A 23,891-nucleotide genomic window follows, 5' to 3' on the forward strand; every position below is an offset into this window, starting at 1 on the left:
TTCCTGCACTTTAGAAGCAATTTTGCAAATAATAACCACTGAAAATGCTTCAGAAAGTGCTATTTTGTATTTTCTCCACTTGACTGATGTTTCATCTTAAGGAATTTTCCTTTGGGCATCAAAAATGATCCCGATTTTAGCAGCATAAGAGCCAATGCCCTATATGAATATCAGATATCAGATCAGTGGACTTACAGATCTATTATGCTGCTTTAGAATCATTGCATTGCATTAGAGGAAAGATTTAGTTCCAACCTACTGGATATCTATCTCATCAGCTCTGACAAACCAGCCACTTGAAAAAGCCACATATCTTGATTGCTATTGCTTAAAAGGCCTTGCAGGCACTGGTCTTAGGTACTTTTCAAGTTTTCTATTTGCAAAGTTTTTAACTGGACATTATTTGTTACCAGCCTTTAAATTCTGTAATCATTAGCTTGTGAGGCATATATTATTGGCAAACAAATGCATGTAAAATGCTCTAAGAAGAAAAAAGGACTATTTTTTTTTTTTTTTTAGACATTTATCAATCTCTGTCCATTGGGAAAAGTATTTTTTCTGGTTTCTTGAGATTTGTATCGTCTGAGAACAAAGCCTTCCCTTCCCATGCATCTGGAGCTCCCTCTAGTGAGTCAGCGATCAGAATGAAACCTCTTTCTGACACTTCCTCAGCAAAAAAATAATGAGCACACGCATTTTTCAGCAGCCAGCCTCTTTAGAAATTTGAAGTAATTTAAAATGTGAAGCTCAAACTATTATTGAAGAGTATCTATTAGTTTCATATTGGAATAGATTAAATTGGGTAAAGGTTAGTTTCATATTGGAATAGATTAAATTGGGTAAATGTAATCGGACTCAATGGAAGAAAAATACAAGAGAAAATATACGAATAAAAATTAACATATAATCAAGAAATCATTTGATTTATGACCATTAAGAGTGAAATAATATATTAAATAGCTTTAATTTGTTATTGTTTGAGGTTTCTTTTCTATTTTAAAGGTCCTATAATCATTAGCTGGCTAAAGGTTAAATTTTCACATACCAGAAATACATAACAATTCTCTCAGATGTTTTCTGTAACATGGGAAAATGTTCTGATTTACTAGAGTTTTCCTCTCAATTCTTTTTCTCTTAAATATATTGGCTTCTTATACAATCAACATCAATGCTGCTGCATAACTAGAGCAGCTGAAATAACTCCAAGGAGATCCATGGCACTGGGCTTGAAACTCTTGCACAGCCTTCCAGTTCTAATTCACAAACTGGAATTCATTATAATCCTAAACAAACCTCAGAGTCATACCAGCCTCGTTTATTTATTACTGTATTTTGTAACATTTAAAGTTGCAGCATATTTAGTTCAAACAATGAGTTAATCACATTCCAGAATTGGGATCTGATCCATCAAACTTTTATTATCTTGATTAATCCTTAATCATGCCAAGAATCCCTTTAGAGCAGTGAGAGGAACAAGCACATGGCTGAAAGTTCCATGACCAGCTCTCAAATCCATCTGGAGATATGGTTCTCTAAGAACTGATTCTTCTTCTGAATCCACACTAAAAATGCTTTTGACAGACATTGTCACAGGGCTTCCCCATAGATACAGAAGTCTGATCACACATAATTACAAGGTCTTATCATAAATGCTTCTAGGGAAAAAAAACATAGTAATCTCAATCTGAGTATTGGAACAACAGAATGATTTGTCATAGAATTTCAGAATTTCAGTGGAAAAACACCTTTTGAACACATAAAAGGCTTCTTCAATGAAGCAAAAAAACCCTAATAAATTAAGCATTTTTAAAATTAAAGAATAAAAGTTTTGCTAATGACACCCAAGTGATGAACAACTTGACATTTTAACTCCAATTTTAATTTAACTTTAATTTTGTAGTTCCTGCACAGATATAAATTTCATCCACTGTGATTCTCATTCAGTCTCATAACTATTCAGTATAGCCATATAATAGAGGGCATTGCCTAACATTGTACAAATAATGCCTTACAGGACGTATAGGATGCTTTAAACTGCACTGGAGGATAATTTCAGGGGAATAGCACTGGCTATTCAGCATACTAAGTTGTCTGCCTAACTGATCAACAGCCTTGTAATGGCTGTATCTTGTGTGTTTAATCATTACTTTTCTACACAGCAGTGGCTGAATTATTTAAAATCTTACTTAATTCAGACATATTTCTAAAAGTAAACCTATTTAACATAAAACACTTTATAAATCAAAATTGTTGATGTCTCCAGCATATGTCTCCAACATATCAATCTGTGTAAATTACATCCTTGAAAATCTCATGAAACTGTGACAGATATTCAATGGGTCAGAAGTAAATTAGTCTTTTGTTAGCTTAACTGATGGTCAAGAATTTTCCAATGGTAATAATACAGGAAGTAGTAAAAGTTCTGGATTCTGGATAAATCCTAACATGAAATACTCTGAATTTTTGAAAGGGGACACTTTGGGCATACTTAAGAAGAGGAGGTATTCAGCATCAGAATGAGAACACTGCTGTGTTTCAGACAGTAGAGCACTCTGTGAGAGGTTGCAATGGCTCATGGCTTAGACACTGACATCATTGGAGGACTTTCATCCACTGCAGCAAAAGTTGCAAAGAAGAAACTGCTTACCTGTGACCACCAAAGACCACTCCTCCCCAAACATGTTTTCTGAGTAGGTCATAAAACACTTGTAGATGTAAAGTAACCTGGGGACTTCAGTTTCTTTCCCAGGGAAACCTGCTTGCTTTCACCATGTACCTGGAATTATGATCACAACAGCACCCTGAACACCATCCAGGTTTGTAAAGCACAGGGCCACCACACAGAAGCCACTCTGGAAGCACTCCAGCAGTCCTGAATTGTCTGCAGCTTTGGGGTTTTTGGGGTTTTTTTGCATGGAAATAACTTCTCTTTAAGAATAATCATTAGAGTGAATAGTGCAGAACCAATTTGTGGTGCTCACATGCCTTGAGCTTTTTTTAGGAAAGTTAGAGTGAGCTGGTTTGTGCCACATACTGAGTGGTAGAAGCATTCAGACTAAACACCACCTGCTTTACTGAGTCCTTGTGGAAAAGCAGTCTTGGATTTGTTCTCAGCTGACCTAAAGGAGCCCCATTCTGGCTTATCTGAATGGCAGAGTAACACTCAGAGCTATACACTCTTGTTTCTTGAAAAGCCAAAAGAGAATTTTATAGTATCTCGTCTTTTACAGCAATGCATAACAGATTGTCCATGGTTTGGAGCAAATTTCAGGTTTCATAGTTTTATTACATTATTTACCCTTTCTTTTACATTATTTGTGAAAACTACCATGACAACTGGGGCATTTTATTTTAAGCAATCAAAACAAATGTCTTCATATAGTTCACAACAGAATATTGCCTCATAATTGCATTGTGCTGTAAAATACAGCAGATATGGAAGTTAAGGGATGACATAAAATCATTGTTGATAAACTTTGCAAATGACACAAAATTCATTGAAGCATTAAATAATGGGGAAGACAAACCATTCCAAATACTGTATTCCCTGAATAAATGCTTATAACTCACTGAAAGTTTTAATACAATTGGCATCAAGACTAGAAGTTTGTAAGTCAGAGGCTGCTGATGTGTGACATCACATCACTTCAATGTGACATCAGAGTGTAATCAAAAAGCATCTAGGAAGGCCTTCCAGATAGAAAAAAAAAAAAAAAAAAAAAAAAAAAAAAAAAAAAGGAGCAAATGCAGGACTGTACTGGATGCACGGATTTCTAGGGTTTTTTGGTTTTTTCACAGATTTTTGTGTTGATCTGGCAGAGCAGTCCTCAGGTTCTCAATTTCTGGGATGCTCACCTCCCACCTCTGTCCTTGCACCCATAGACCTGATTGCCTGTAACTGTTCCTTACTCCCTCTCACTAGCACTGACTGAGCTGAAACCTTCTGTTCTGCTTACCAGAAAACTTCTCCTCTGCTATGCCTTAAATATTTTTCTCAAGGAAAGCATAGGCATTTGCTCAGCTTCCTTTCTGAAACTCTCTGCTGTGGTTTTACATTGGTCAAATGCCAGACATCCACAGAAACCTCACTCCCCTCTGCAACTAGACAGAGGGGAGAAAATATAATGAAGGGTTCATGAGGGTTCATGAGTTGAGATAAGGACTGGGGGAAAACACTCCAAGGTCAAAACAGGCTCAAATGAAATATATTAAGTGAATTTATTACTAACAAAAATCAGATGAGGATAAGGAGAAGAAAAACACCTTAAAAACACCTTCCCCCACTGCCCCCCAACTCCTCTCTCCTTTGCACTGACAGTACAGGGAGACAGGGAGTGCTGCTTTTGATCAGTTTGATACACAAGGTTTTCTTCTACTGCTCAGGGAGAGGAGTTTTCCTCCTGCTATACCATGGGGTCCCTACAGGAGACAGTTCTCTGAGAATTTCTCCAACAGGGCTCCAATTTCATGAGCATCAGTCCTTCCAAAACTGCTGACACGTGAGTCCATTCCACAGTCAGTCCTCCCAAAATTGCTGCAGTGTGAGTCAGTCTTCCCCAGAGTGCCAACCTCCAAGGACAGCCTGCTTCAGCCTGGAAGCAGGGCCCCTCTCTCCACTGGGTCTCCCAGTGGATCACAGGCTCCTCCAGGCATCCACCCACTCCAGCATGGGCACATCCTCCACGGGCTGTGGGTGGATCTCTGCATCCCCCATGGATCCCCATGGGGCTGTGGGTGGATCTCTGCATCCCCCCTGGATCCCCCTGGGCTGTGGTGGATCTCTGAATCCCCCCTGGATCCCCCTGGGCTGTGGTGGATCTCTGAATCCCCCATGGATCCCCATGGGGCTGTGGGTGGATCTCTGCTTCCCCCCTGGATCCCCATGGGCTGTGGGTGTATCTCTGCTTCCTCCCTGGATCTCCAGGGGCTGCAGGGGCACATCTGCTTCACCATGGTCTCACCATGGCCTGCAGAGGAATCTGGGCTCCGACACCTGGAGCACCTCTTTGCCCTCTTTCTCCACTGACCTTGGTGTCTCCATGTTGTTTCCCTCACATGTTCTCACCTCCTCCTCTTCTCTGACTGGGACTGACACTGTGCCACTACTTTTGTTGTGATTTCTTCTTAAATACGTTTAAGAAGAAGCATTACCATGATCTCTAACTGGCCCAGCCCTGGCCAGCAGCATGTCCATCTTCAGAGCCATCAGGGATTGACTTTACTGGACATGGTGGATACTTCCTACACTTTCTCAGAGAAGCCACCTCTGCAGCCCCCCTGCTACCACAAACCAGGCCATGCAAAACCAACACACACTCATACAGATAGAGGGGGAGAAAATACCCCTCTTAACAGCAGCCTGGCCAGGATTTTTGTTCAGAATAAGGTGATCCTGAAACACCAGCACGCTCCCAAGACTGCAGAAAAGTAAAATGTGACCTTGATGCAGTACACAGAGAAGGAAGCAGCTGATCTCACAGTAATTTAGAAGAACATAAAAATACAAACAAGAGCTTAAAAGAAAGAGATCAAAATGGCCCAAGCAGGAAACTAACCTTTTAAATGTGAGAATTAAAGAATTCAATGGGTCTAACAAGAGACTGTGAATGTACTTGCAGGTAGGGGAGTTTATTCCACCTTGCTAACAAAGCTGTAGGCAGCTCTGAAGAACAGCCTAAAATTCAGACTATTTCAATCTTGCAGCAAAAAACAATTTGAGAGATGTGAGGCAATTTAGCATTGTAACAGCTTTACTGTGAGAGAGAGTGAGAGAGAGAGAGAGACAGAGAGTAGGCCCTGTGTGCTTGTACCCTTTAGTATTTTTTCCATCTCTGTGTCTGGGATTCATTTGGCTCATCACAGTGCTCCCTAGGGGATGTAAGTGTACAAAGATGTTTCTGTTTTTTCCTGGCCCACAGGAAGAGCCAGATTCCCTTTTTCACCTCAGAAAGCTGATAGTATTGGCAGCTGTACATTAACAGCATGTTCAAAACAGCCCCAAGTCTCTTGGCTCATGTCCTGAAATGGTCAAAGTCTATGCTACTTCCCAAGTGTATTTTCAGGGAAATTTTTACCTTCATCTGAAGTGTCAACAACTTTCCAACAAAGGGATATTGACAGGAGCCAGAAGGATATAGTCTAAAAATTACTTTTCTCATCAGAATCTGGGATTCAAATGTAATTAATAACATAAAATACTGATCCATGCTTCCCATCTTATTCTAAAAAGATTATTTATGTAATCAAAAAGGTCTCAGTAAGCTAGTATGTTAACTTCAGCTTGACCTCAAGTGTATCCTTAAGATCTTTCCTAAATGAAAACAGATGCAAATATATAGTTATTAGCATTGATTAAATATTGAGACAAGTGTTATCTAGCCCTCTGGTATACCACCACTGACCATATATGTCTTGTCTCTTATGTTACATGATATTTTCATTGTAATTTATATCCTCTTTGCAACTGGAGTGCTCAACAGGGGTCTTCTTTTTAAAAACTAGAATTTGCCAGCTGTTCCAATGAAGTTAATTTTATCAGAGACACAGCAGTTATTTTTTATAATAAAAGTACAGCAAAAAACATATTATCAGAACACTTGCTATTGGGCAAGGGCTCTGAGGACAGCTGGAGCATCCTTTCAGTTTTAACAACAAAAAATGAACATACTTTCAAAATCACAAAATCATTTTTAAATAAGAGGAAAATAGTTCTCATTTTTCATCTCCCAAGACCTTGCTTTAGATAAACTTCTCCTGCAGTTTCTGAATATGAAACAACTCACTTTTCCCTACTTTTTGAATAATTTTAAACATTAAACTTTTTATTTAATTTTTCAATTTTTTTTTAAATAAATCTAATATTAATTGGATAACCTTCAGATATGGATCCAAAAGTTAGCAAGCTTATCTGAAGGAAAATTTTGAACCTCCAGAGCTACATAGGAAACAAGAAATGTCTTTTTTGTTGTTGGTGCTAGCACTAATATTGAAAAATTGATACCTCCTTTAAAATAGGCTATTTTGGGTCATGGTCATTGGCATTTGACAGATCAAATTTTGACATACTTGATAGCTCCAAATACAAGCACTTGCATAAGGAGGATCCAGCATAAATTCTACTGTTTCTTAAAACTGTGTTATTTTTTAAAAATCAGATAAAACATCTGGGGTATGTTTTATTTGGGATATATTATACCAAGTTTCACTCCATAAGGACAATAATAAGAAGATCTGCTGAGGGGAGGGAATAAATACTGAAAAAAAAAACCTATTAGATATTACCAAAAACATAAACACATACTCTACCTCAGGTAAGGGTTGTTTTGTACAGTACTGCTTAAATTCTATCAGTTTTATGAAGTACAAGTCAGGCTGTATTAAAATTTACCAGCATAACCACCAAGAAATATAAAGTCCCTAAATAAGTTGTTACAAAAGCTGGTTTTAGCTAAGGAAAAATAGGATAAGGAGAAGCACCAAGATTCATCAAGGAAAAAGGTAGAAATAGTTCCTGCATTTACCAGTATCAAATGGGAGTGTGATTTATTTCCCAGCAGGTAAGTGTTTCAAAAAGAAAAGATAAAGCACAAGTCAAAATAAGTAGAAAGAAATATACAAAATACAGCTGAAATAAACTTTAAATATATGAACTCTATATGTGACAAAATTATGCAGTAGCAAGACTACTATAAGCTCAGAACAATTCATCTTTCTATGGAAAACTATTCTGAAAAGCTGGCTTTCCTGACAAGAACAATTTTGCCACTAGATTTAACAAGATAAGCATTTCATCCTGTAGATGATCTGAGCTTTTAGGTCAGGTTTGACTGCTCTGAGAGCCAAAGCACCAAATTAGCAACAGATGCATACCCAATGGCTGACAGAATTTTCAAGTTTAGTTTTCTGTTAAATCTCTGCACTTTCACAGATTATGACTGCCATTGGTACTGATGTTTAAATTCTCTTCTGGTGCACCTGATCTAATTCATGCAGAGATTATGAACAAATCACATTTACAAGCTTTTATCCAAGATTTCGCTCATAAATTCAGGTGAAAGCAGGAAAACTCCATAAGCAGTAAAGTGTCAGCTTGGCAACTCCAGAGGTAAGTAAACTATCTATCAAATTCAGTTTAGCCATGTGTATCTCCAACTCTAAAATCTGAAGCAGCCAGGTAACATTAAAGTACTGCACAGAAAATCATTCATCATCTGTTATCTCAAAGCATTAGTGGCACAGTCATATTTGCTTTGCTAATGAAGTGCAATGGTTTTTTTTTAGTTCTGGATCATAGATTTAAATTATAGCAAAAATGAAGTTCCTAAGGAACACAAAATCTTTCTTGAAAAGCTTTTTGTAATGCTTCACTCTGCTTTAAACCACCAGCTTTCCCATCACTAGACATTATACTGGAAGAGGCAGATTTTTTTTATTCTTACAATGCTCCAATATAATCTTCCAATACTGCTTTATCTAATAATGTTCTTTCTAGCCCATTAGTGTACTAGACAAAAAGGTGATATTGTAAAAAATAGAATAATGACATTGATGAGGTCACATTTTCACAGATCTTATCTACTTAATAAAACAAGTTTTAAAGATTTTATAAACTGGTGAAATTACTCAGTAGACATTCTTAAATTAACTTTTAATTCAAAGTAGTATAAGATATATTCTTACTATAAAGAAATAAAATAGTTACAATGGAGTCACCTACAAACTTAAATCAACTTGTCTGAGCCAGGTGAACTTGAGTATTCAAGGCAGAAGTTTTTCAGGTCAAGGTTAATCCAGATCATCTGAAACTTGTGCTGAAGGCCTGCTGAACTGGAAGCTGGTAGACTAGCATATACAAAAAGTTATTCCACCCCCTCCTTTCCAAAGAAAATTCTGCAATTTACTGGAGAGAAAATGTCCAGGAAATTCTTGTGCTGGACACCATTCAGACCATGCTACTCAAAAAGCCTGGGAAAGTCTGCTCTCTGGAATTTTCCTTTTTTATATATGCTCATACCTTGGACAGCACAACACTTTTGTAAAACTAACCTAAGTTTAATCTTTCACTAGATATATTGTCAGTTTATTTTAAATATGCTGCCCAATAATTTCAACCAGTGTCCTCTTTTTCTTTCACTATGGTAATTGCTGAATAAATTATATCTCCGTCTTCTCTATAAATTTACATTTAATTTATATTTGGATGAGTTTTCCCCAAAACTCTTTATCAAATCAGCTTTTGCACAGGAGTTTTTCCATGTTTCTTGTGACTTTTGTGGCCTGTCTTTATATTTTTTGTACTTATCCTCTATCCCTTTGAGATACAATGAACAGGACTAAAAATGATGCTTAAGAAGCAGGGACATCCTGCAAGTATGCAGCCTGGAAATGGTGCCTTCCAATTTATTCTGTTCTTTTTCAAACAGTACCTAAAATTCTGTTAGGACTTTTCTAGCTACTTATTTCACTAATAGTTACCTCTGAAAGTAACAGAATGGGATAAAAGAAGGAGAAGGTGGTTTTGACAGAACATTTCTCAAGCCTGTGTCAGCAAGTAATAATGGGTTGCGATGAGTAGTCCCTGCCAAAAGCTAAGGCCACAATGAAGATTATTAATTTAATAGAACATATGTATAGCTAATACTTCTTATGGTATGTAATTTGCAGATTGAAAAAGGCTTCCAACTGTAATAAGGCAGAAAGTGTTTTAAATAGCAAAGTTAATTTTTGCCTCTACTGCTAGATAAGCTATCAGTGCTCTGTTTCACTGAGCTCAGAGGTGAGAATTAAGGATGTAGAAAGAAAGGAAGAAGGATTTATCTTGACCTTAGAAGGCGTAAAAGCAATTTAGAGGGGATCAACAGGAAGGTGGTGCCTATGGAGAGAGGATTTTCCCACCTCTCTTTAACTGGGTGGAGGGCTGGGTGGGGGTTAGCTGCTGGTAGGATAGAAGGAAGGGGGTTTATTCTTTGCAAATAAACTCACGGATTTTTAATAAAATTTAGCATAATGTTACTAAAATCCAATGTTTTTTTTAGGCAAACTTTTCCCATGTCTTCAGTGAAGTATCTGACCTAAAGTTCTACTTAACAAATGCCATACTTTTTATCATTCTGCCTGCTCAGTGATGTCACAGCATATGTAGTGGTATGAAGATAGATTGTGTGTGAACTGTCTTCTCAGAAACAGAGATTTCAGAGACAGCAGTGCACTTGTGTCTCTGGTGGATTTGGAAGAGGTAGAATTTATGGATGGGTCATGTCAAACTGCAAAGATCTGTGTGGTTGCACTTCTGGGTGCAAGGCTTCCTCTGGTATTTACTCTCCAGCAACTTTTCTGCAAACCCACACAGCACCACAATTTTGTCTGTTTTGGCACCCCTTCACAGACTGTCACCTTTTAGGCAGAGTTCCATTTACAACATACCTGCAATATTCAGTGTTGTTAAGCCTTTAAATCCTCACTATTTTCCACTTCTTCCCAAGTGTTACCTTGTTTCTGAAATGAGTAGTCTTTAAATAAACACCAGTCTTGCCTTTCTTAAAGCTTATTTTTGCTTTGTTACACACAGAGGACAACATATATTGGGATACTATGATTATTCTTAACTTGAATGCATGGTCTTATTCATGTCAGCACTGTTTCATCTGTCTTTCTGTATTCATTCAAAGGTATAATACATCTGGTCTCATAAAGACTTTTACAATATATTCATGTGCATGTACATCATTCTAGTTCCCTTTACTCAGAGGAGCAGATCAGCTACTTCAAAAATAATCCCACTCAATAATCAAAGTTTAAAATATGACAAAATGGATCACACTCTGAAAGAGTCTGCTCATTTCAGATACCTGTACAGGGAGCCTAGAGTCCAGTGGAAAGAATCCCATCCCTGAATTTATTTTCTCATGGGTGAGCATTCAAGAATAAGAACTTCTTTTCAACATATATATTCACATGAACACTTGTGTATGCACAGAATATGATAAAAATAATAGCAGAATGCTATCTTGGTTTTAGATTATTTCTTTTCTTGCAGTCTTAATAATTGCTTCCCTTTCTTATAAATTTTGTAGTGTCTGATATAATAAGTCAACAGGTCCAGTTTAGTTCTGGTTGTTCTCATAAACAAAAGTGCATCATATATTACTAACAAAAATGCATTTCTTGTAAGCTGTTATATGCTGTGGTTGAAAGCCACTCATACCCTTTGTCACAGCTGCAATCATTGTAATTATGTTGTTAGTACATTAGTTGGCTTCCATCTGGAGCACAGTGTTTGTTCTCAATACATGTCGTATGGTTGAAAGGCTCCACTTAACTATGAATCACCCTTTATTGATGTAATCATTCTTACTTTGTGAACACAGATAATTAATATAAAGCTTCTCTGGATGAAGCATTGGCAATCTCACTTTAGCAGAATTTTTTTTAAGTATCTTTCCAAAACACTCATTTCAAATCTTGTTTTTTTTTCCTGCTCTTTTTCAGTGCCATTCCATTAAAACTTCTCAGTTGAAGTGAGGAAACAAAAGAAGTTCTTAATTCCTTTTACCTGTTCATATGGAAAAGCTTGTGTGTTGCCCTGATTTTTAAAAGTGTTAAGTTTTCTTTTCTAGTTCTTTTGAAAGTGTTAAAGCTCTTGTAAAACTTCTTCAACCTTCTGATCTGCTTACATATTTCTACTGGAGTTCTCACACACTGTTCATGTAAATGATAATTATTTTGCATTCATCTTTGTGAGAGGAAAGAATTAATACACTAAATGTTAGTTTAGCCAGTGTAGCTAGAGAAGTGGTAATTCCATCCTCTAATCCACTGTCACCTCTAGAATTCTATAAATATCAGATTCTCGAATAAAATGCTCTCCTTTTTAGCCTTTGAACTTAGCGTTTATGTACTTACTTTGTCTCCAGTAGCGACACTTGTGTTCTCTATAGTGACCAAGAATTAACATGACTGTTAAATGCTCAAGGAAATCCTTACCTTAAAACCCACAATTGCATTCTATTTTTAAGACTGTTCCCCTCTTTCTTATCTCAAAATCAGGGCTGGCATAGTTGCAATTCTCTTAATGTTAGGGACTACATTTAGGGTTTAGCACAGCCTATAATCTGTCCTCCACTGAGAACACCTCTCTGTCACTCTAGAAAAGCAAACCTGTCATTATAAAAGAGGTCTATTGGCATCAGTGTGCAGGCAGAATCATAGTACTTGGAAGCTCATGTCCTCCACTGACTGGAAATAGCATGAAAAACTTCCAGGCATGGTGCAAAAAGCCAGGAGCCTAGAGCATCCATAGCAAAAAAGGAAGCTAAATTACTGCATGGATTAGGGATAGTGGCTGCTCCATGTCAAGAGATCACTAATTATGTAACTGAGATAAATAATTTTTCCCAATTCATTATTGAACTGGTTAGTAAAATATTAGCACATTGGTTTCAACACCTACTAGCCAAGTTAGTGTTTTTTGGAAGGCTTATACACTCTAGCCCATTTTTAAAACATTATAGAATATATAACAGTTTAACCCTGACTGGTTCTGTTTTGAGTCTAGGACACAGGTGAACTCTTTCTTCTTGCATGTAACTTAAGCTAGCTGACCTTAGAGGTGCAGTGCAGTCAAACAACCTGCCTTCTCTGTTGGTTTGCTCTTCTCACATCCCCTTTCTTCTCCCTTACTCCCTTGATGCTTCACATCTGAATCAGAGCCACAGGTTCTCAGGGCAGAAACCTTGCACTTTTCATCTGTTTCATAAAGCACTTAGAAAATAGTGTATAAAAACTTATTTAACAATAAATGTAGGCTATGCAAGAATCAGAACAAGTCCTCATTTTTACCTGTGAGGTTTGCCTCTTGTCAGGTATTTTGCTGTGAGTTTGGGCTTAGATTTTTGTTAGGGCTCAACTTTGTTATCTTCTTTGTAGTAAAGTAAAAGAAGGAGAATGAATTTTCAAAGATAGCTGGCTTTTTCTATTTGGAAAGCAGTCTAATAAATTTTCCAATTGCTACAAAAGAAGCAAAAAAAAAAAAAAAAAAAGAGGAAAAATAGTAAAGCAGCATTCTAAGACAATCATAATCCACACAGACAAAAATGAGGGGAAAAAAGCCCCCAAAACCATATTTACCTCTTGTTTTTCTTTGCTCAATTCTCCAAAGACACAACAGCAACATATCCTTTAATTTAATATCTATGAAGAGCTTGCAGCTGATTTTTTTACACTTGATTTCATAGAATCACAGAATATTTTGAGCTGGAAGGGATCTACAAGGATCATTTTGTTTGTCCATTTGACATCAGTATTAACATTTCATCCTCTTCAAATAAGGTAGTATTCATCCCTGGTGACTCATCTTTAAATCCAGTGCTGTGACAACAGGTGAAGTCATCACAGTAGATGAGACATTTCCTCCCACAGATTCTATGTTCTATAGACTTAATTTAATTTGCAATGTCTTCTGATTTCCCATGGCCTCGTTTCTGTCCTTCTTTCTTAGCCTGCAACCTGCCATTAAATCACTTTTTCTTTCTTTATATCCTTGCTAAAATGCATGTTTTTCTTCTAGACTTCCAGTTTAATCTAAATAATTCTATTTACACTTCAAATTATCTCACTATGCATCGCTTCAAATTCTTCCTCTGTCAGAGCCTCTCAGTGACTTTTCTATTCTCATGTTCAGACATGACTGGCTTTTGTCTCGAAGTATATCTTCTTCTTCTTCTTCTTCTTCTTCTTCTTCTTCTTCTTCTTCTTCTTCTTCAGGAATGGAGGGAGGGAGGGAGTATTATTAATCTATTTGCTTGCAAAGAGAATTCCAGGGTAGAAAGAGTTAAACAAACACTGAGCTCTTAATCAGGGAAAAAGAGTAAATGCATTGAATGAAAATGAAAGTCAGAGATAACATGCCAGGAAAAAAAAAAAAAAAAAAGAAAAAAAAAAAAAGGTGTGCTTAAAAAAGGAAAGGTAAAAATTAAAAATTAAAAAAAAAACAGTAAAATAAGTATTTGGCAATATGTATTCATTCCAAGATTTGAACAATTTCACAGAGGCAGAAGGAAGGTATGAGACAAACACATTGATGTCATGCCTGTTTAAAACTTTGCTCCTTATTATTTTTGTTATTATATTATTTGACCATCTAGCTTCTTTCCTATGTAAATACTCCTGGTTGGTTTGGGGTTTTTTTGAGTGGGTTCCTGTATTTTTAAATTTCTCTACTGGAATTCAAAGATAAATTGTGTCAAACAGTATTCCTAGTCACAATCATGGAACACCTCCAAAACAATAGTAAAGCAAAATTTCCCTAATTTCATGCAATTCTATTTGGCATCTTCAGGACACATTGAAAGCAATTCCTCTGAGTCCTGATGTTTCTTTATAACTGCAATTCATGTGAAGCATCTGTCTTGCCATCTGTGATTACAAAGTTGTTCAGCCTCCATATCAATTTTGTGTCTACAGATTGATTTTTCAATACATATTCTGATTAATCAAAATACAATCATTTCAAGGAATTATTTTTGAAGTGTTTCCAGCCCATGTAAAAGAAAAAAAAATCCTGAAGGAAAATTTCATTCATTAATTAACTAATTTTTATGCAAATTAAAAATATGAGCATATTGAATTAATCTTCAATACCTGATTGCACAAATTAACAATAATAGCAGGGGCAATAAAATAGCAGCTTATAATTTTATTCTGTATCCTCAAGGTATTTCTACTCTAGAAAAAAATAAAACAAGTTTAAAAGTAGTAGTTTAAGGAAGCAAGATAAAGACTGAAGGACAGTTATTGGTAAGTGGAAGAAATGCTCACCAAAAACCCAATTGTCCAAAGGACAATCTTGACACAATTTGAGCACAAAGTAAACTTCAGCATATTTGAAGTGGGAACACATAATTTTACTAATGGAAATTGATGACAGGTTAAAATGAAAGCACTTAAAAATGTGTAACTAATAGTGAACATGAATTTCCATTAATAATAAAGCACTTTGAGAATAATGTACATTCATTTAATGAAAAATATAAATTATCCTTAATCAACCACTTTTTGTCTGTATGCATTTTTAGCATCAGCATGTCTTTGCACTGGTTTTAGTGTGGAGGCTCATTTTAACAGGAATATCAGCACTTTCTAGCCCAACATTAAAATGCAGGAAAAAGAAGGGGATATAAACACACTTTGAAAAGCTATTTCCACAAAAACATGCTGAAAGTACTTTCCCAGTGATATTAGAGCCATTTGTTGTGTTCTTTAATTGTAGGATTAATCCAGCATTCAGAAAGGAATATTTTTAACTTGTAGTTTTCTAAGAAAGAGAAAAAGAGTAACCTAATGTACTATAAGTGGGCATAATTCTGCTAATATGCACCATATTTTAATTTGGCAAATCCAAGCTTTTGTCTACTCTGTTGCTTTCCTGCAGCAGTCAAGGATTTATACACAAGCAACACAGAATGTTTAATTTAGCAAAATTGCCATTTCAGAACTATATAGTCAAATGTTTAACTAGAAGTGTTTGGGAAACAGATGGACTATTTAATTGTTGATTTTTTAAAAAGTCCTTAAAACAAATAAACAGCCTATTTGAATGCAGTTTTGCTTGAAATATTCTCAAGGGTATAACTGTTAATGTATGAATAAATGTGTTTACAACTCTACTTTTACTGCTTAGGCAATCTTACAAGCAATTGAATAAAAGTGTACATATCACTGCATTTAACATGGTTCTTTTATGTCACAAGTAGTAAAAGAATAGAAATGTTAATATCTTACATATTTGTGACTGGTATATATGCTCCTTGTATGAAACACTCTATAGTTCAGAGGACTGCAAAGCCTCCCATGTTCCCTGCTGTACTAAGAAAATAAAAAAATGAAATAAAAAAAAAAAGGAAAATATCCTAACAGCAGCACAAAAGCTGTTTCTCTCACAGATTCCAAGGGTTAGCTACTCCAGTGCAGCTCTGAACATCAACCATGAGACTGAAATTGAGCAATGCATCTAATTCAGTCCAATGTAGATGTAATTTCTCAGATGTTTTCATCTTTGTCATGGGTATAAACTAGGCTAGAAGTAGACCTGGAGTAGGCTATAATGGGCAGAACTAGATCTCTGTAGCATTTTGACAAAACATTTCCTCCAGGGACTGCAATACACTTGTCAGAATCTTTGATTATGTTTTACACTGACCTCAACCCCCACCCCTGCAATAAATTCAGGCAAAGTAGAGCAAAATTAAGTTTAGACTGAATGGTTAAGGAGACCACTTTATGTGTGTTAGAAGTACCAGATTCCTCAACCAAGGAGATCAGATTTGTATGGCTAAATTTTCTACAAGACAATTCAGAACTACTCATAATATTTTGACAGGAGTAGAGCAGTCTGCTCTGGAGGAGGCAGCCCAGCAATCATGGATATTTACAGTGTGGGATTGGGCAAGATATGTCATTGAGTTGTAAGTGAGTTACCTCCTATTCCCAGTTCAGCTGCCTTTTTCATAGGCAGCTGCTCATTTCTTAGCTCAGAGAAAGAGCCTTTGGGCTTCTGGACCATTTTCAGTCTGTTTCTTTTATTTTTTCTTTATTCAAAACACTCATCAGAATATTCAATTTTTATTTGAGCTATATTTAAAAGTCTTTTATAAAAAATGGGCTGATTTTACCATATTAGCCATTCTCAGAGATGTAAACATGTTCGGATGAAATAAATTCTATAATCCATTTCTTTCTATGCTCATTCATGAAGTTTCTGCAGTCAACTTTTAGATTATTATTCTGTCAATTGCTAGTTTTATTTGTTGCTAAAGCAAAAACACAAACTTCTGAATGGACTGATAGAACTATGGAAATAGAGCAGGATATTTACAGAAATAAAATTGCAATCAGTCTTTGAATAAGTCTTTGACATTATTCCTCTTATTATGAGTATTCAAAATAAGTTAAGCAGCTTTAAGATCACTAAGATCCACAAACAGCCTTATCATGCTCATGGCTGTGTTTATAATCTCTGGGTTGCACAGAAGTGAGCTCAAGCTCACAACCTCTTTTCCCATGTGTTTTCAATGACAGCATTTCTGCAGTTCTGTCTCTGCCACAGAAACCCTAAATCAGGTATGTCCTAAAGTGAATGCCTTATTAAGGTCAGCTTTTCACTCAACACAACACCTTTCCTGCCCAAGCAGACCCCCTGCTGCTGCTGGGAAGGCAGGCAAGGGCATATGGAGCATAGCCAAGCTGTGATGGGGGAGACAAGGGCAAAGGAGACAGTCAGCTGAGCATTCCTTGGCATATATACTACCCTTGGCACCAAACTCTACTCTCCTGACTGGGAGAGTATGTACTTCATGAAAATCATAGCTTTGACAAAGGCAGCTTTATCCTTTCCCTTGTCATCTCACACTTTTCTACAGAGCAAAAGTTCAGGGAATGAGACTGAAACACTACTAGGTCTCAGCGAGGTCAGCACATCCCTCCCCTTCCTGTCTCCTCACAAAGCTGTAGGGAGGACTGTTGTCTCTTCCCAACCTCTTTTACTCCAAACTAGACAACCCCAAGGTCTTCAATTACTCCTCACAGGATAGGTGTTCTTTTTTCTGCCTTCTTCATATTTTCTTTCAGAGTGTACTTTTATAAAAAGATGGAAATTCAGGCTTATTTCCTGAAGCCTTTACCCTGGCTAACCAGGTGACATCCACCAATGGTCATAAGTTCTTTTCCTTGAAGATGATAGCTATAGGATCATATTCACTTAATTTAATATCTGTAAGGCAAATAGCTACCTTTACCTTAGGGTGCTCCTATAGTTAACAAAACAGCACTATCTGCAATACAGCTTGTACAATCTGTTTTGCACTTCAATATTAAGAGAATTAACATATCTTACAGTCTTTATTTCTCACCACTGAGAGTTTAAAGTCTTCTCAACGAATGTGACCTATCTATCAAAGCCTCAAGTTTACCTCTTTCTTATGTCTGTGTTTCTACTCTGCCTATATCAGCTGCTTTTAGTTCTTGGTGTACAGCAAGAGTGTTACCAAGATGCTGCCAACATTACCCTGGAGCCTGTGTCAAAGAGATGCTCCACTGACTCCACCTAAAAACCATCATCTAATATGTGCTAGACTGCACATACTTGCCAGAGTTCAAATTAAAATGAGCAGGAAAGGCCAGGTAACCACAGCTCCATCTTTGCTTTTTCTAACTGCCAACCTATTCCTGTTTCTTTAGCATTTTAAGTGACAGTGACAGACTGCTTTTAGATGAGCCCCATCCAATTGATACTTGTCATACACAGCCTGTTATATATTGTGAGTATTTTTTAACCTTTTTAAAAATTAATATTTATTTATATAAGTCTCTGTTGTCAGACCTGTTTGGTTTTCTGTTTCCCTTTGTTTTCAGTAGTTGTACTTGGCAGATTATTGTAAAGCGTCTTAATTTTCTTTAATTATAATTGTTGAGATCTGGATAAGAACCAACTCAGCAGCACAAGTGAGTGTAGAACAGAGACCAGTCTAGTTTCTTCAAATACAATAAAAGACACTGTAAAAAAAAAAAAAAAAAAAAAAAAAGGAAAAAAAAGTGAGAAATTTACCTACAGATGAGTAAGATGAATAGAGCTGTGGAAAGATAAACCTCCTTACTAATTTTCTTCACCCTTCATGGAAGCTCAAGTTAACACCAGGACAGCTTTGTTCACCTCCACCCAACATCAGCTGCAAGAGGTGGCTCAAAGGCAGCATCAGCAGCTCTGCTACTGGCTGCAATCAGGGCCAGAGGATGCTGCCTGCTTTCCATTCCTTGGGGCTACATCAACTCTTCCTGCTTCCATGGCTTGTACAATTCTCATAGAAATTATGCCCCACAGAGCAATCACTGACAGAGGCTTTCACACAGCAGCTGAGGCTCTCTGGGACTCAGGAGGAAAGTTCACATCATTTTTCTAGGTCTCAATCTGCAGGGTAAGGTACAGTTTGCTACACCCAAGCAAAGCTATACCTCCCAGCATTTTAACCTCCAGTCCACGATTCCTTCTCAGAAACCCGCCTTCCCCCACAGTCCATGGGAAGGAGCTGTGGATGAGCTAAGTGCCAGTGGGTGGGAGCTCCATGAGATGGCAAGGAAGGTCCTAGTGCCAGATCTGAAGACCTCTTCTGTTCTGAAATGGAGAGTTTAGTTAGATGGACAGGGGGCTGGTAAGCATGAGGAAGAAGAGGGAAAAGCATTGTGGGTCTGTATCTGTGACTGCAGGCTTAACAAGCTGTTGTGCACTGCCCTCAAATGATATGTCATCCAGGCAGATGGAGCCTCTTTTACCCCAGAACCTCATTAGCAACATGAGACAGTTAATGCTATATTTTCTGAGTCCACAACTTTGCTCATGCACACACTTACTCAGCTGAAAACTCAGAATTCCTCATATGAAAAGAATACCTCTATTACAAGAAAACCTGAAGTTTTATACAGCAGTGAGGCAAAAGATAAGCACATTTCTCTGGGGGACATATAAGTAGGGTTATGTATGAATCTGCAGGTATGAATGCAGATCTTCCCCTTTCTTTCCAGTCTCCACTCCCCACTCTACAAAATCTGATATTTAAGTAGGAAAACATTAAAGACTTTAGAAGTACTCCAATACTTTTGCATAGATTTCACTAAGAACACAAGCTCTAACATTCTAGCCCATGGCAAACTTAAATAGGCATGGTGGCAAAAAAAAGAGAAGTACTCTCTAAAACTAATTTAAAATAAATGGGTATGTTAATTTAGTTGATTAGGTTGGCAGAAAGACTTTCCATTAGAAATCATTGATTTCCTATTTTGAAAATCTGTAAAATTAAGGTATTACCTAGGAAGCTGGCATGAAGCATTCATGCAAAAAAGAGCACCCACCCACCACAAGTTCATGAGCTTGTGTAATAGCCCAGAACACAAGTGCATTACCCCCACTGTAAACAGAAGCAGAAAGGCTGATTTGTTCTTGGAAATGGCTGTTGGTTCCCAGAAGCACTCTGAGTAAAGAACGAGCTGTTAAGAACTGAACAAAGAACAGTCCCTCATACTGCATCATTTCTTAGCATCCTGAAGAACAACAGTGAAACATCACATACAGGGATATGTTCAGATATAAAATTGATTTCAGCTATCCTTGTCCAAAGATGAGACTGTCAGTTTATAATAAGTCTCTGCCACATTACCTTTTCTTGGGAGACCTCTTGCTTACTATCTTACTTTTTTCTTTTGCTTTACCCTTTTTTCTATGTTTGTAATTTTATCATTTTGACTCAATTTGCAGTTCCTTTCCATGAAGGCAAAGGGAGGAGGTTTGCTTTTCGTTCCTCTGTTTTCTGCCTTTTCACTTCCTTTTATTTAATGATATTAACTTCAGTTTCTGCTTTGCTTCTTGTATTGCATAATCCAGTTTCTGATGCAGCAAAATCTATCTATCTTTTCTGAAAAGAGTTTCTCTTTGACTTGTTCTCTGAAGAAATGTCTCTGAACTGTTGCAATGACTAGTAGATATTCTTAGATGCCACTTAGATGCCTAAGTGACTACTTAGATGCCACTTTTCAGTACATCTTTTACTCAGGCAACAATCACCCAGTCTGGGTCTTGGCTCCTTTTTTTCCAGCTTTATCTCAAAAAGTATCACATGTCTTCTAAATAGAAGAATAAAATATTTCTTTTTTATTTCAGATTGTTCAACTTGCTTAGTTTGTTCAGCTAAGGTCTCTATGTAAATGGTTAAAAGTCTTAAGTTTTTAATTCTCAGCAAGAACAATAGCCTCTGCTTAGAAAGGTAAGTTAAAACATATCCCACCTAACAAACAGCTCTTTACAAATTTCTCCCTTAACAGACGTAGAGAATACTGGCAGAAAGAGAAGAAAAGAAATTGTACCCACTTTTTAGGAGACAATCAAATGCCACTGTTTCATTATATTAAGATTTGATTTTTCAGACTAAATTATACCTGAATAAACAATACCAGGGCAAAATTCCTACAAATATACTGACTATTTGTTATGATGGTTATGTCTGGATTCTTCTAATAGATATTGTATTTCAATAAATAAATCAACCCAAACCTATTGCAAATACTAATGTAATGCTATCTTAGATATTCTTCTTTGAGAAGCAGTGAAGTAAAACATTTAAAATACCCAGGTGCACAAATTATTAAGCTCTATAATGAGATCACTAAAAGAACAGAATAAGATATCAAACATGAAAGGAAGCCAAGGGATTAAAATTACTCAAAACCTAGATACATTATAAATATAACCATTGTCTGGTTACACAGACCACAATAGATAGCTTTCAGAAAATAAAATAGAAAAAGGAAAAAGCAGGGACGTAGATTTCTTTTTTCATTAGATGAAATAGGAAGAAACTACTCCTGCAGAAAGTGAGTCTGTATTGGTCCACAGGGATTTATTCCTCCTTCCTTTGATACATACAGTACTGACCTCCAAAGCCAAGGGCTAAGGGACCTCCAGAATTTAGCCTCTCTTTCAACAGATGTTCTTCCAGGCTTAAAAGAAAAAAATTGCCCGAAAATCTCAGCATGCCCCAGGAAATGGGAAAAAATTACTTTTCAGATCACATGGCAAACCAAAAATGTCAAGAGTCCCTCATAAGTGCTAACAGGATAGGAAAATGAAGTGTGAAGGAACAATGCACTAAGTGGCATAAAGGAGGACACATTTGATCCTCAAACGACTGTAAGACTAACGTCAAGCAGACTGCTATGCTGACATTTTGTAAGAGACTTTGATGAGGTGACAGTTTCCCTGACTGAAATGCCAAAGTTAAGCAATGTAAGTGTTCTGCTGTGCAACTGAACAATTTGTGCCCACCTAGATTAGTCTTCAACAAGTGAACTAGAGGTTGCCACATGGTATGGGGTGGAGGCAAGACATGATTCTCACTTTACCAAGCACTATTTATCTTTATCTATTTATCTATGCAGTCTTGCATTTTTCATTGAATTTTTTTCATATGTGGGACTGATATGAAATTATTGATCCATGAATGCACATGTGGCTGCAAAATTTTAAAATAGCAAGTTCAAATAATGTCCATTGTTCAAGAAATACCTAAAAGTGGCTGATCTGCCTGGACAATTTAGATCACATTCAGTAAAATATATCTACACAGTAGAGCATTATTCTCTTGGAATAAGTGAGACACTCTTATTTACATTGAATAACAATTTTCACTGAGCAGTCAGCTGGGCAGTTTTTGAATTTGATTGAAATGTACAGTAAGTAACTGTAAAATATGCTGCAAAAGTTAAAAAAATTAAATTAAATATGCAAAAAAGACAAAAACTCCCACAATGATCAAATGTCTTCTCCTGCAGGAGGGAAGCTTTTACTATCAAAACATTTCAAACACCACTTGTTGCCTGCAAATGCTGGTTTGAGGCTTCTCAAAAAGTACTGTGTTTTTAAGAGAAAAAAAGAGAAATTTATACAATGGGTTTGTGTCAAAGAAAGACATTGATTTTAATTGTATTTCAAAGTGTTTAATTTTTCCAGATGAATGCTTGTCACAAGCACAGAGATACAAAGTTAAAATTAACATTGTTTTAAAAATCAATCTATAGGCCAAACTTTTAATTACTTACAGGGTGTACTTTGGTGAATTTTAGTTTAGGGGTTTTTATTTTGGTTTGGCTTTTTTGTTTGTTTGGTTTTTTGGCTTTTTTTTTTCCCAATTATAATTAATTTTTTAGGTGTAATCCTTTGATGCGCTCATAAACTGGAAACTTGAATCCTCAACTCACTGACTAGTTCCACATTTTCTTCTAAACAGTGTTTTGACTATTTTTGCAATTGCATCTTTTCTTACATCTCAGTTTTAGCTTTATACTATGTTCAATTACTTCTGCTCTTCACTAACAAGAGTTCATAGCACCAAAGATGACGTTTTAAAGCTGTTTAGTGATGGATAAACTTTATCCCCAAAAAAAGGCATTACGATTTTTGCAATTTATGTTCATGGAGCAAAATTAGGCAGATATTACAAGCTTAGGGATATTCTACCAGTCTGATGGTTTCTCTTGTTTATACCAATATTGCTTTCTTGTCTTTGTTTTGTTTTACGCAGTATTTTACAGTTGTGTCCAGTTAAGAAAGGGAAGATTTACTTTTAAGAGGGGAGACTGTACATTTCAATAACTGAAACTACTTCTTGGTACAGGATCATATATCCTTAACCAGAGGCTAAAAAGCAATCCTCTTTACAACCATTTCCAATTGCTTTTTTAACTGATGGTTCCATTCTCAATATCAGCAAATGGGTTTGTACAGTATGCCTGCCAAAAAAGGACAGAAATTATATTAATCAGTGGTTATCACCAAGGGTTGTGCAGTTGATTTTGTTCTGATGGACATTTTTAAAAACTCTCTGTAGACAAAAGCACAAAACAGCAACTCCTTCGAGTTTTGTCTCATGTTTAAACTTCCTCTTGGAGAGGTGCATTTTGCTGCTCATTAAAAGCAAATTCTTTTGTATTTCCTTTTGCAAATCTGCAATCTCACCTACTCCCCTTCTTTGAAAGAAGATCACCTCCAGACACCAGCTATTGCAGATCATCTTTTAAAGAGCAATGAAGGAGACTGTTCTTTATTTATTGATATTTTTTATCTTTGATTGTGGAGCTGGGATACAAGGAACTGTGAGAGGGTCCACATCCAGTTAATTGGCTTGTACCGTGGGAAGGTTTTACTGCTGCACACCTTCTCTGCTGAATTACAAATGTTTACAAAGAGGACGTCATATAAAATGTTATGAAGATGCTGAGAAAATGCGAATCAAGGTTTTGTTCGTTTCCATGACAGGAATGTGTATTTTTGCCTAGACTCTGCCTTCATTGGCATT

This window comes from Lonchura striata, chromosome 1A, assembly GCF_050655825.1.
Source record: "Lonchura striata isolate lonStrDom1 chromosome 1A, ASM5065582v1, whole genome shotgun sequence".
Lineage (NCBI taxonomy): Eukaryota > Metazoa > Chordata > Aves > Passeriformes > Estrildidae > Lonchura > Lonchura striata.